The sequence below is a fragment of the Pogona vitticeps genome, chromosome 5 (assembly GCF_051106095.1).
Source record: "Pogona vitticeps strain Pit_001003342236 chromosome 5, PviZW2.1, whole genome shotgun sequence".
NCBI classification, from domain to species: Eukaryota; Metazoa; Chordata; class Lepidosauria; order Squamata; family Agamidae; genus Pogona; species Pogona vitticeps.
Window position 1 is genome coordinate 16,636,131 of NC_135787.1, and position 13,180 is coordinate 16,649,310.

Below are 13,180 nucleotides of genomic sequence, written 5' to 3' on the forward strand. Positions count from 1 at the left end.
GAATGCTGACAGATTTATGTATGCCCAAGCTTCTGCAACTTGGGGTTTGAATCACATTCAGGTTTAGTTACGTTGATTACTTCCTTTTTTTTTTTTTCTTTTTCCAAAAGGCTTCTCAACTTCAACAAGCAAATAGGTGTAACATGTTCATCTTTCCATCGTGGCAGTAGCTGTATCTATTAAGGATTATGGCCAATGTAACTAGGGAGCATTCAGTTTTACTTTGTTACTGAAACATCTTCTGGAATTTGTAAATTCCACCATGCTCAGGGTAGAAGACGTGTTGAAAAGTCCAATATGGGAAAAAGCAAGACTGACAAATTGTCCCTTTCCTATCCCATTGATTACCCGGATTCTTTTGACGTAAGCCTGACTAAGGTGTTTAATAATGGAGTTGACCTTAACCCATGAGTAGAGGCAGCCAATTTTTTCCATATTTGGTCTCATGTATGAAGACTGGATTATGGAGAAAGCCAGAGAGTTCCAGAAAAACATCTACTTCTGCTTCATTGACTATGCAAAAGCCTTTGACTGTGTTGACCACAGCAAATTATGGCAAGTCCTTAAAGAAATGAGAGTGCCTGATCACCATATCTACCTCCTGAGAAACCTATATGTGGGACAGGAAGCAAGAGTTAGAACTGGATATGGAAACACTGATTTGTTCAAAATTGGGAAAGGAGTACGACAAGGCTGTCGTACTCCTTTCCCAATTTCCCCCCTGCTTATTTAATTTATATGCAGAATACATCGTGCGAAAGGCCGGACTGGAGGAATCCCAAACCGGAATTAAGATTGCCGGAAGAAATATCAACAGCCTTCGATATGCAGATGATACCACTCTGATGGCAGAAAGTGAGGAGGAATTAAGGAACCCTGTAATGAGGGTGAAAGAGGAGAGTGCAAAAAATGGTCTGAAGCTCAACAGCAAAAAAACTAAGATCATGGCCACTGGCCCCATCACGTCCTGGCAAATAGAAGGGGAGGATATGGAGGCAGTGAAAGATTTCACTTTCTTGGGCTCCATGATCACTACAGATGGTGACAGCAGCCCCAAATTTAAAAGACGCCTGCTTCTTGGGAGGAAAGCGATGAAAAACCTCGACAGCATCTTCAAAAGCAGAGACATCACCTTGCCAACAAAAGTCCGAATAGTCAAGGCTATGGTTTTCCTGTCGTGATGTACGGAAGTGAGAGCTGGACCATAAGGAAAGCTGACCGACGAAGAATTGATGCCTTTGAATTGTGGTGTTGGAGGAGGTTCTTGAGAATCCCCTGGACTGCAAGGAGAACAAACCTATCCATTCTAAAGGAAATCAAGCCTGAGTGCTCACTGGAAGGACAGATCCTGAAGCTGAGGCTCCAATACTTTGGCCATCCCATGAGAAGAGAAGACTCCCTGGAAAAGACCCTGGTTTGGGGAAAGTGTGAAGACAAGAGAAGGGGACGACAAAGGATGAGATGGTTGGACAGTGTCATCGAAGCGACAAACATGAATTTAACCCAACTCCAGGAGGCAGTGGAAGACAGGAGGACCTGGCGTGCTTTAGTCCATGGGGTCACAAAGAGTCGGACATGACTAAACGACTAAACAACAGCAACAACAATGAAGACTGAAATCTGTGGGGGCTCTCCTTATGATCAGAAAACCTGAAAAAACGAAACAAAACAGAGTTTCCAGTCATGTAGAGATATTCTACAGGGAGAGATAATTCTCCTCTTCAGATCTAGATCTCCACATGGGAGAGCTAACTTAAAATTAATCTCTGTATCGATTTACTGAATATGGTTTGATAGTCCTGTTATGTTCTCTTGGACCAGAAAAGGGAGAAGTCAGATCCACTTCTTTTGTTGTTAGTTATTTGCCTCAGTTTCAGCTTTCCTGAGGAGACTGCATTGCCACATCTTGTTTCCAACATCTTGAAAGTTGGACAGCAAGCAGCCAACTTTACATTGAGCTCTCTAATATTAGAGTTTAAAGGAAAATGAAATCCATCACAGCAGCAACCTCATTCATTTACTCTGATAACACTGACTGCTTTAAGCACAGACTTTACTTCATAGCCTCTTTCCACATCCTGGTTAGCAAAGCTGAAGGATGAGACATAAGCCCTCCAGCAGATTTGGTACTTGGTGCTTGGAAAAGTATCAAATCTTAGCAGTTCTCAATGTACATCGGACACTAGTTTTCAATGAAGTGGGAGGTAAATAACCCTAAGCGCTAGCCTTCTGTTTGTGTATCACCTTTTTTGTGATAACATTTAAGGCCTGTCAGTCTATATTCCAGTTTGAAAGCAAAGCTGTTTGCTGCAATTCCAACTTTGGATTTCCTTGCAAAAACAGCAAAAACATCAAAGGGTGGAAAGCTATTTCTACATACAGATGTTTAGGGCACTGGAGAACAGATAAGACAGAAGTCTGATACCAAAAAATGACACAAGATACTTCCCATCTTCAATATATTTTTCTAAACTGAACTAATATCCTGTCCTTCTAAAGATGAGAAAAGACACAAAAACCCATGTAAATAGTAGGGTGTGGCATCACTGTTGGACCACACAGCTGATGCACACCACCTCGGATTACTTGTCCATCTAGCTGAGCATCACTTATAAGGTTTGTGCACCAGATTCAGATGAATCACAAATTCCAAACCAAATCCCTCATGATTAGGGTTGATTTGCATAAGCTCTGGATCAATGCAAATTGAAGAGCTTCATTTCAGGGGTAAAGTAAACTGTATTCATAAAACTATTCAGATCTGGGATGTCCATCAAACCTGTTCAACAAAAATCACTTCAGCCTAGTAGGCTTTTTAAAAAGCAAACATCACTGCCTTGGCTCCTCACAAGGAAAAAAAGTGAGACAGAAGTTAAATCAGATAAAGTAAAATAAAATAAAATAAACAAGGTGCCTAATACACAATCCTCTGAACGCAATCCCTGTCTGAAATTTGGCAGGTTTACCTTCTCTTTACAATCTATCCTGTCTCCACATGCCATGTATATCAGAGCAAAATCAACACATTTATAGTCATTTTGGTTTTCCAATGCATTGTACAAATTTACAAATCACTTTGAATTAGGTCTCTCTGGACCTAATCAGGGTATTTTCATAAGCCGTAAACTGGCCTACCAACCAAATCAGAGGATCAAGACACAGCCTTGTTATCTGCTATGTCTGGTAATGGTTCTCTACACCATTTCAAACTGTATATGACAGAGAATGAATCTGTGACTTCCTTTTATGAAGTTTGTGCCCTACATGCTCCCTTGTGCTTTTAAAATTTATATAAAAATTATCTCCGATGTGCAGATAAAACCACTCTGATGGCAGAAAGTGAGGAGGAATTAAAGAACCTCATAAAGAGGAGAGTGCAAAAAAACGGTCTGAAGCTCAATATCCAAAAAACTAAGATCATGGCACTGGTCCCATCACCTCCTGGCAAATAGAAGGGGAAGATATGGGGGCAGTGACAGATTTTATTTTCTTGGTTGGACAGTGTCATCGAAGTGACAAACATGAATTTGACCCAACTCTGGGAGGCAGTGGAAGATGGGAGGGCCTGGCGTGCTCTGGTCCATGGGGTCACGAAGAGTCAGACACGACTAAATGACTAAACAAGAACAACATCTAAGGTGAAGAACCTGTTTTTTGTGATAGGATGCAGCATCTTGGAGAACTCTGGTAAAGTGCAGACAAAACCAAGAAATCATTTACCTTTTGGATCTCCCCAGGCTTCTTTTCTCCTTGCCAATCTTACTCAGCTCCTTTCACTGTTGCAGGCCCTTTCAAACATCCATCTTCATTGCGCTCCTCTGGATACATTCCAGTTTGTTACCTTCTTAATAAAATCTGAACAAGAGAAGGAAGTGGGAATGATGAATCACAGGACTAAAACAAAATTCAAAATCCATAAGAGAGGCAGTGTCCTTATTAGAATGAACTATTGGGAAAAACTTGCATATTCATAAAAATACAAGCTCTTGAGTTTCCCACAACTCTTCACCAGGCTAGCCAAATGAAGATGTCTTCAAAGTAGCATCCAGAACTGGATACAATGCTGAAGATGCGGCTTCACCACTGAAGAAGACTGTGGATGATTACATCTTAAAACCATTTAGTGAGGAAGTTTTAATGCAACCTTTTAATTGCAACAAATGGAATTGTTTACAGTCGTTTATAAAACTAGAGTGACTAGAGTAATACCAGACAACAATAACGTGAAGTGCTAAAACAACCACAGAAGTTAAAAAAATGTTCCAGATGTTAAAAGCCTGTTAAAAGTTTAACTGTAACCTAAAATACTTTAGCATAGGCACCAGGTGAAGCTGCTGGAGAAAGGGTTCCCCAGAACAAGTGCCACACCTGAGAAAGTCTTCTGCCTACCACTACTTACTTTACCTGAGATAGCAAAGGACACTCTGTTAGAAAGATCTGGTTTATGTTAGAACAATATGCAAGAAGACATAATGTCAAGTACCTAGCTTCCAAACCATGTATAATATATTAATTAGATGCATGCCTCATCTTCCAATATAATACTATTGGGGCAATGTATAACAGTTAAGATGCATAATGTTATGACAAGTGTGGAAACAGCATGCTGGGGGTGGAATCTGGAAAAAGAAAGTCACAATAGATGTTTATGCAATATCTGGGTTGATTCCTGGATATTTCCTTCAATGCCAAGGCAGGGACTAAACAACTTGACAACTTGTCTGTCACTTTCTAATATTGTGAGGAGCTGACTTCTGGACTCCCTTCACATAAAGGACTGGAAAACATATGGTACTTGATCAAATATAATGTGGATGGATGGATGGATGGATGGATGGATGGATGGATGGATGGATGGATGGATGGATGGATGGATGGATGGATGGATGGAAGGATGGTCATCAGAGCACATTTTGAAAGTTATTTTTAAGGTTAACAAATACAATGGTACAGTGACACTGTCCCTAACTGAGTGGTGGGAAGATGATGCTCTCAAACCCAGGGATCATTGTCTCACTACTCAGTTGTCAGTGGCTTCCACATGTCATTATAGTGATTCATCTTTAGAACACCTTCCCAACAGGGCTCGGCAATAGGCAATGACATAGAAAAACTCTTGACTCCTTTGGGAGATTTCTTTTGTACTTTGCGATAGAACGTCTCCAACAAGATGGACAAAACCCAGATATGTAACTCCATGCTACAAAATGTGGCATTTGATGGAAATCTACACAAATTTTTGCATATTTTTCGCTTGTAATGCATAGAGCTGCTTCATTTGGATACCTGCTTCCAAATGTAGTATTAGGAATTAAAAGAGGGTATAGCGATAGCATTTCACAAATTCTCATGCCCTCATTTGTACAAGGTTCTCATTGTTTGAGCATGACAAACCAAAAGGTCCTATTGCTGTGGGCTGGAGATATAGATATATATAGGGAAAGAGCCCTAATTTAATTTATGGTCAAAAGAGGAGATGGATGTGCGAAATTACAACTAATTTCCCCTCATTATCTCCATCTCCATCCTCTTACAGACTGGTGCTCAAGGACTCCAAGGAAAAAAAAGGCTGTAGTGAAAAATGAAAACAAGATACATTAGAAGTCCAAAAATAGCAGCCAATCATTGGCAAAAGGAGGTGGGACTTTCTGGCATCTCTCCCAAGTTTAGACGGCATCAATAACAATTTAGGCATGACTGTTCTGCATTAATGATAAATGGCTTTTATGCTTTTAGGGCTGATAGGTTCTTTCTGACTCCACCTAAAATGCAAGAACATTGAGAGATTTTTAGATAAAAGCTGTTGAGCAGCATGAGAATGGAGAATGAGAATATATTTTGAACTGAATGCAGTGAAGAAAATGCTGCTCTTTAGTCATCTCGTAATGCCAGGATTCATGCTACAGAATGTCACAGAGTTTAAATGCTGTGGTTGGAGTTTTTTAAAGGATAATTTCATGACCGTTAACAAGATTTGCAACTATGCACGCTAAAATAAAATCTAACTGATCAAACTGAAGCTCTAGCTTCAGGTCATTCTCAGATGGCCTACTGGAATCTGGAAACAATCCCTTAACCAGCTTCATTCCCAGTGTAGTTTATTTATGCCTGTGCATACAAAGTGAGCTGATGGACAATAATGGTACGAATGTTCAGTAGCAGCCAGGCAGTCTTCAGTTCAAAATTTCAGCTCAGCCCCCCATCTGTGATACAGTGGCAATAGTACGTGCTGTCCCTATAGGACGAATGTAAGGATCACTGAGATAATGTATTTGGAGTGCTCAGAAAGCTTGAAATGCACTAGAGAAAGCTTGCTGCTGGTATTGGTGATGTTAAATTTGTCCACCAGAGTTGGGTAATCATAGCAGATGAACCAAAGTCTAACTTCTAAACTGGATGTCTCTTCTCTTGTCCTCCGGCTATGCACAGTAAGAATAACCTTGCCAGATTAGAACACTGGCTCATCAGAATGCTAGGTATGATGGTGGAATGTTAAATTGGTTGGCCTTGAGGAGCACACAGGGTGCCAGAAGTTCAAAACAAGAACCACTTCTTCATACCCCCAAGTCACTGGGCAGAGGTTTTCACAAAGTATTCTGGTTTCGGCTATAATGTGACACCATATAATCTTCTTGATACCTGGAGATGCATTATTCAAAGGTGAAGGCAGTTAGAATTACTGTACAATGTAAAAAGTGGACTTGCTGAGTGTTCTCCAGCTTCATCACAAGCCTGGTTTCATGATTCAAAGAGAGATGTACAGACCGCCAAATTGAAGGGGAAGGAAATTAGTATGGTTGCAGAACATCTGTTTTACATGCAGGAGATTCCAGGTTCAATTGATGTTGATATTAGGAATCTGGTTGCACAGCATAAAAAAATTGCAGAAGAAACAGGACTCTTTTGATATCAAGAAGCAGGCAACAGGGCTTAGGGGTAGCAGCTGTGAACTCTCGCGGGAGTTGAGAATTCTCAACAGGATTTCTTACCATATTGAGACAACGTGCCTCAACCATAAACATGACATTAGTGGAATTTCTTCACAACCCAATCAAGGCTTCAAAGGAAAAGAGGTACTAACCTCTTTTCCTATCCAGCATCTGGCGGCAAAGTCATTTGCTAACTCTCCCCAGTTGGAAAGAGAAAGGCAAGTGAACAGAGCAAGCAAAACTGATAGTTGAACGAGCATACCATCTGCTTATCCATGCACCCTCTTGGTCATTTGCAAAGCCAGGGTTGAGCCACAATGAATTCCTGCTGTATTCCAAGTCTGCCTCTGTCCCACAACAGCTGATCTCACTTCATTGTCTGATGCAAGGTAATTGCTGAAGGACACTGCACTCTGTCTCTAGAATGACAGACTGCTTCAAGTACTTGCCAGTATTTAGATCTGAGCACTCATCAGCAAGCAGGGCATGCTGGAGGAAACTTTCCTCTGTTGTTTGTCTCCAGCATCTGGGAATCAGACAACCTTGTCTTCCTGTATTTCATCCTTTGTATCATACGTCAATGGTAAGCATTGCAAAACATAAAACTCCTCATCCAACTGGAACAATAGCATATGTTTAAATTAACCCTCATTTATGGAAATGTTAATGTTTACACTAAAAGTTCCGAATTACACAGTAATGTTCCAACGTGCTAATTACCTCCTAACACGGGAGCCAACAGAAGGTTATAAATGAGTGTTTTATTGCTATGTTTTAATTCCTCCGTAACTAGAGAAACCAAAGTTGCTCAGAATGAAAGCAAACATTGCCGAACATAAAACACGAAAGAGGTGCTCATTTGCCTCGTTATTCCCTGGACCGAGGCTCCTTGGCCAACATGGAGTCCTGATGACTTCTATAGGGTTACTACAATAGGATGTGGCTCGCCGTCACAAGGAGGGTCATACTTCAAAGTGCAGTTCAGCATTGCTAGAAAGCAACTCCTTCTGTATGGAACTTTTAAGACACCTTAGCTGGAAGAGTGCTTAAAAAGAAGGCATTTCTCTTTGTGTTTAAGGGGACACCTTAGGTTTGTGTCTGCAACCTGCCATCTTTTTAGTTTTAGGAAGACACAACCTCAAGTTCTCAAGAACTGACCTGGGCTATTGATGCCAGGACATTTTGGAAGTTGCTTATTTCTAGGGTTGCCATGAGTCGAGGGCAACTTGCCAACATATAAGGACAACAAAACCATGTCACTGTCGGGTCACAAACTGTGATTAGGGATGCTTCGAATTTCATTGTGTTTGTTTTTAGATTTGAAGGCTCAGAATTGGCACAGAAAGAACTTGGGATTTAAAAAACCAAACAGACGTAATCCGATTTCAATTCCAATTAAAGTAGACCCACTTAAATGAACAGAGCTTATGTCAGTGTTCATTATCCAGCTTCATTCCTTTCTTTGGGCCTGCTGAAGTTGGGATGAAAATTGGAATTACTTGTATGTGCAGAAAAGTGAAACTGACAGATTCACTCATCCAGATGGAACAATACTGAGTGCTTAGCTTTAAAAACTGAATTGGATTTAACCATGTTTGTGGTCTCAGAACTGCCATATTTCTCTCCCTCCCTCCACAATACCACCTCATCTTTAATGATTACATGGTTGGAAGGTACACTGTATTTCCCTCCATAATGGGAATAGCTGCACTTATAGAATCTGGCCTGTGCTGTTGTTGTTGTTAGTCGTTTAGTTGTGTCCGACTCTTTGTGACCCCATGGATCAGAGCACGCCAGGCCCTCCTATCATGTACTCTTGGCTAAAAATTTCATTTGGTTGTTTTTGCTAAGAATGCAGCCCTCAAAAGTATTAAGTGCAAAGTGTTTATCCAGTCATTGGCCAACTTTCAGGGAGAGAAAAATCACAAAATTCAGGTAATTTTATGTCTTTTAGCTGATTTCTTCCCACATATTCTGATCCTAAACTACTGAGGTGTCAAAGGAAATCTCCAGACCTTTGAACTGACCCTGGAATCCTCTTGCCTGTTCCTAGTTTATATTGAAAACTAGTTGTGTTAGAAGTTGACTGAAAACTTGGAAATACATATTTCTTCTGGCACAATGTATATCCCTTAAATGTGCACTTCTAGGCAGCCCCGGGCATTGTAAAAGAGCCAGCTCACAGATGTTTAGCTACCTTTTAACTTGTCAACAACGCTCAAAGCATGGACAGTGCCCGTGCTGACTAGAATATTCTGGGAAATGTAGTACAAAAAAGTAACCGTTCCCATCTCTGAGCCAGTCCTGTTCCTTCCTAAATTTGACTGTCTGTCAAAAACAGCCTAAAATAGCTGCTGATGAAGGTGGCATATAGCTGAGTTCTGAAGATGATACTTCTGTTTCACACGTGCATTTATACTGGCCATGGTGTTTTCCAAAGGATCTTGGGAACTGTAGTTTGGAGAGGCCGTTGAGGATTTTCTGCTAGTGATAATTAGCTCCTGACTAGAGATGGGCATGAACCAGTTCATCCAAATTCGTTCCACTTCGTAAAGGCAGCTATGCAGGTACTACAGTTCCCCTCCCCCACCTCCTCTGGCTCAGTCAGTCACTCACCAGGACCAGCATGCAAGCTTCCTGCTCCTCTTCAACTGATCTTCCAGTTCCAGCAATAGCTCAGGCTTCTCTACCCACATCCTCTTGGCTTGATCTCGTACAAAAGGGTGCTCTTGCTCATAACTGGGAGATTAATCAAGGAGGTGGTGAAAAAGCAAGCAAACAGGGCCTGGTGAGTGGCTGATCGGCTGAAGAGGTGCAGGAGGAGAGGAGCAGCACCTGTGCTGCCACATTTACAAACTAAGATGAACTGTTTTGTGCCCACTTCTACTCCTGACACAGAGCTAGAACTCCCAGGTTGAGTTAAACAAGAGATACGACTATTAAGCCTGGTATGGAGTTCTAAGTGTAACCATGTCAAAATATGGGGGAAATTACTGAAAAGGGAATATCATTGTTTTCATTGCAATTTTTTCCTCCAAGCATCTCTAGGGTTTTTGATGTCTCCTGTCCTCTCCTGACAATAAACCTGCAAAGTAGGCTGGGTTGACAGATCAGATCACTCTGTGAGCTTCGTAGCTAATATATACTGTATCTGGGTGCTATCAGTCTTAATACAGAACTTTAAGCACTCTACCATACTGGCTTTCCATGTTTGCGTACAGACACATGACTTTTTTTTCATGGTAGCGCAAAAAATAATAATAATAAAGGTTTCAGTGGATAATTTTGTGAAACATGTCCCTTCGCTTGTCTAGTCTAGTATGGATTTATCTCACACTTTAAACCAGCCAGAGGACAGAGCTTCTTTCTAGATAAAGCTTCAAAGCCCAGAGCATGAAAGCAAGAATGAAAAAGTTATCAGAGTTTGCTAAAAGGGTTTCATCGCATTTGGCACTCCACCCACTGTGCATTGTACAGCGTTAAAAGAGCACTTCTCTTCCATGCAGTCTCAAAAAGTAAATTAACATTTTGTGTTGAACTCTTTTCTTTTGTGGAGAAGTCATAATGACTCCATTTTAAAAAAAAAATAGAAGGAGGAGGAGAGAGAGAAAGTTTCTCAGATATTTATATACTTACAAAGGTTATTGTTCAGTAGCTTCTTATGCACACACTCTATGCTGAGATATAAATATATATTATCTGCATTGTTCTGGCTGGAGAGCTCAGTAGATTAGATATTGGCAGGGAGTTCAATTCTCCGCTGTGCCTTCAGAGAGAAGAGCCAGCCTGTGTGGCCTTGGACAAGCTGCACAGTCCCAGAAATACCTCCAAGAAGAAGCTCCTGAGCTCACAGGTTGACTGGTTTTGGCATGGGGGTGGTTTATTGTCTAGCATGGAGAGGTGTTATGGTCCCAACCGAAGGGACAATGGCCCGGGGGATAGGTGTAGAGGTGCTGTGTTTTATCCTCCCCATGTTTTACAATCAGTGCACGGTTGATTGTTTGTTGTGCACTTTTTAAATTGCATTTTGTGTGTTTTGACCATGTAGTGTGTTTTATGGATTGGCTATACACTTTTGAGCTGCATTTTGTGTATTTTGGCCACATGGTATGCTTTGTGAATTGTTTGTATATTTTTGAACTGTATTATGTATGTTTTAGAAGGGACGTGATGGTGCTGCGGGTTAAACCACAGAAGCCTCTGTGCTGTAAGGTCTATAGATCTGCACCTATAAGATTGAATCTACACGATGGAGTGAGCGCCCGTCGCTTGTCCCAGCTCCCACCATCCTAGCGGTTCGAAAGCATGCAAATGCAAGTAGATCAATAGGGACCACCTCGGTGGGAAGGTAACAGCGTTCCGTGTCTAAGTCGCACTGGCCATGTGACCACGGAAGATTGTCTTCGAACAAATGCTGGCTCTATGGCTTGGAAACAGGGATGAACACCACCCCCTAGAGTCAGACACAAATGGACAAAAATTGTCAAGGGGAACCTTTACTTTTACCTATGTATGTTTTAGCCAAGGATATGTTTTGTGGGCTGGTTACCTGACCATAATAAATAAATTCTATTCTATTCTCCAAGAAGAAGGGAAGGGGAATACACTTCTGAGTATTTTCTTCTAGAAAAGCCAGAAAAGGGTCTCTGTAAGCCTGAATTGACTTAACAGCAAAAAAAATATAATATACAATTATTATATGGATTGTTCCCAAATATATAATTTCAACCTTGGTGAAATTGGTGAACTTGAACTCAAGTCCAAAACCAAGTCCCAACTTGAACAGCCAAATCTTTTTGCCTATCCCTGTTAATTGACAAAAGAGCATACATTTTCCCCTCCCTTTAAAAGTAAAAAGGAAACTGATAGTATCTTTTATATATTTAAAAAAATCTTTGTTGAAATAGATGACATTTGCAGACATAATTGCTGTTTCTGAGGGGATCAAGCCTGCCAAGTTTTAGTCAAGTAGATACACAGAAATTTGTGTAAGACCAGTTTTTACCATTCTGAAGTTTCCAAAACTAAATGTTATTCTGCCTCTTTGTTTTAAGTGGGAAACTGTTATGAAATTTATCTAAAATGTTTAAGTGCCTCCTTTGTTAAAAATTATTGCACAATTTCAGAAGAACACATACTTTTTTGTGGCAAGATGGTCTTTAAAAATAAATTAAGTTACCCTCCCCCGCCAATTTTCATATAAATGGTCAAATGGGTATGAAAATGGATAATATCCTAGAGATGTCCCTAGAAAAATAGCACACACACTTTTAGAAAGAGATGTTTAAAAGTGGGGGAGATATGGCAAAAGAAGACCAATTTAAGCCTTTCTTCCTTTCTGTTGAATTGGCACCAAAGACACAGAAAGAGCAGGAAGAGGTAGCTCAGTGGTTTAAGCATCTGGTTATGGAGCCAGAGGTTGGAAGTTCAACACCCTACTGTGTTTCTGGCTGGACTTGATGATCCATCGGGTCCCTTCCAGCACTGCAGTTCTAAGATTATTTAAAGTTGTTGCTGGATGTAAAGCACACACTGGCTCACAAAGAATGACACAGCAGCGCAGGCGTTTACAAGTAAGCACAATGCCACAGCTTCTCAGTTCCCTTCGATCCCACCAAAACTTTTAAAAAATTCTTGCAAGAAGGAATCTGAAAGTAATATCAGACACTGACACAGTGCAATCAAAGGTTTGGGACTGGAGAATCCAATCAAAGTATTCACTCTATCTCATATTTAGTACGTATTCCTCCTTGCCTACTACCTTCAACCTTTCCTGGCTACATTTTGACTTGTTATTGAAGACAATGAGATAGTCTCTGTGTACCTTGAGCATAATCAATGAAAGTCAGGATTAATATTTTCCCACACTTTGTTAGAGGGTCCATAGGTCTTAAAACAACCATAACCGACTGGTGGAAGAGTTGAGACACAGTGGATGAAGGTTGTAGGAAAGCCTAAGTTTTGTCTTAGGGCCGGGGTAACTCATATTTTGGTAAATTGGACATGAAGCACAATAAGACTTCATGTTCAACTGCAGTCCTGCTTTGGTACTTTCTTTTTTTACTTTCACTAAAAGTTGTTTCAAGTCATGTTTCCTTTTTGCAGTAATATGGTACCATCTGCATATCTTATATTACTGATATTTCTTCTACAGCTTTTCACTCCTTCATCAAAATCTGTCTAATTTTCTGTATGATATGTTCTGTGAACAGATTAAACAGATAAGGGGATAAAATGCACCCTCATCTGAC

The 13,180-nt window shown here is 40.6% G+C and overlaps 1 protein-coding gene across 1 annotated transcript in view; it reads left to right on the plus strand.

The window, feature by feature from the left end:
* Positions 1-13,180, plus strand: part of LOC144589588 (uncharacterized) — a 500,689-nt gene that overhangs the window by 49,807 nt on the left and 437,702 nt on the right. The window lies entirely within an intron of this gene.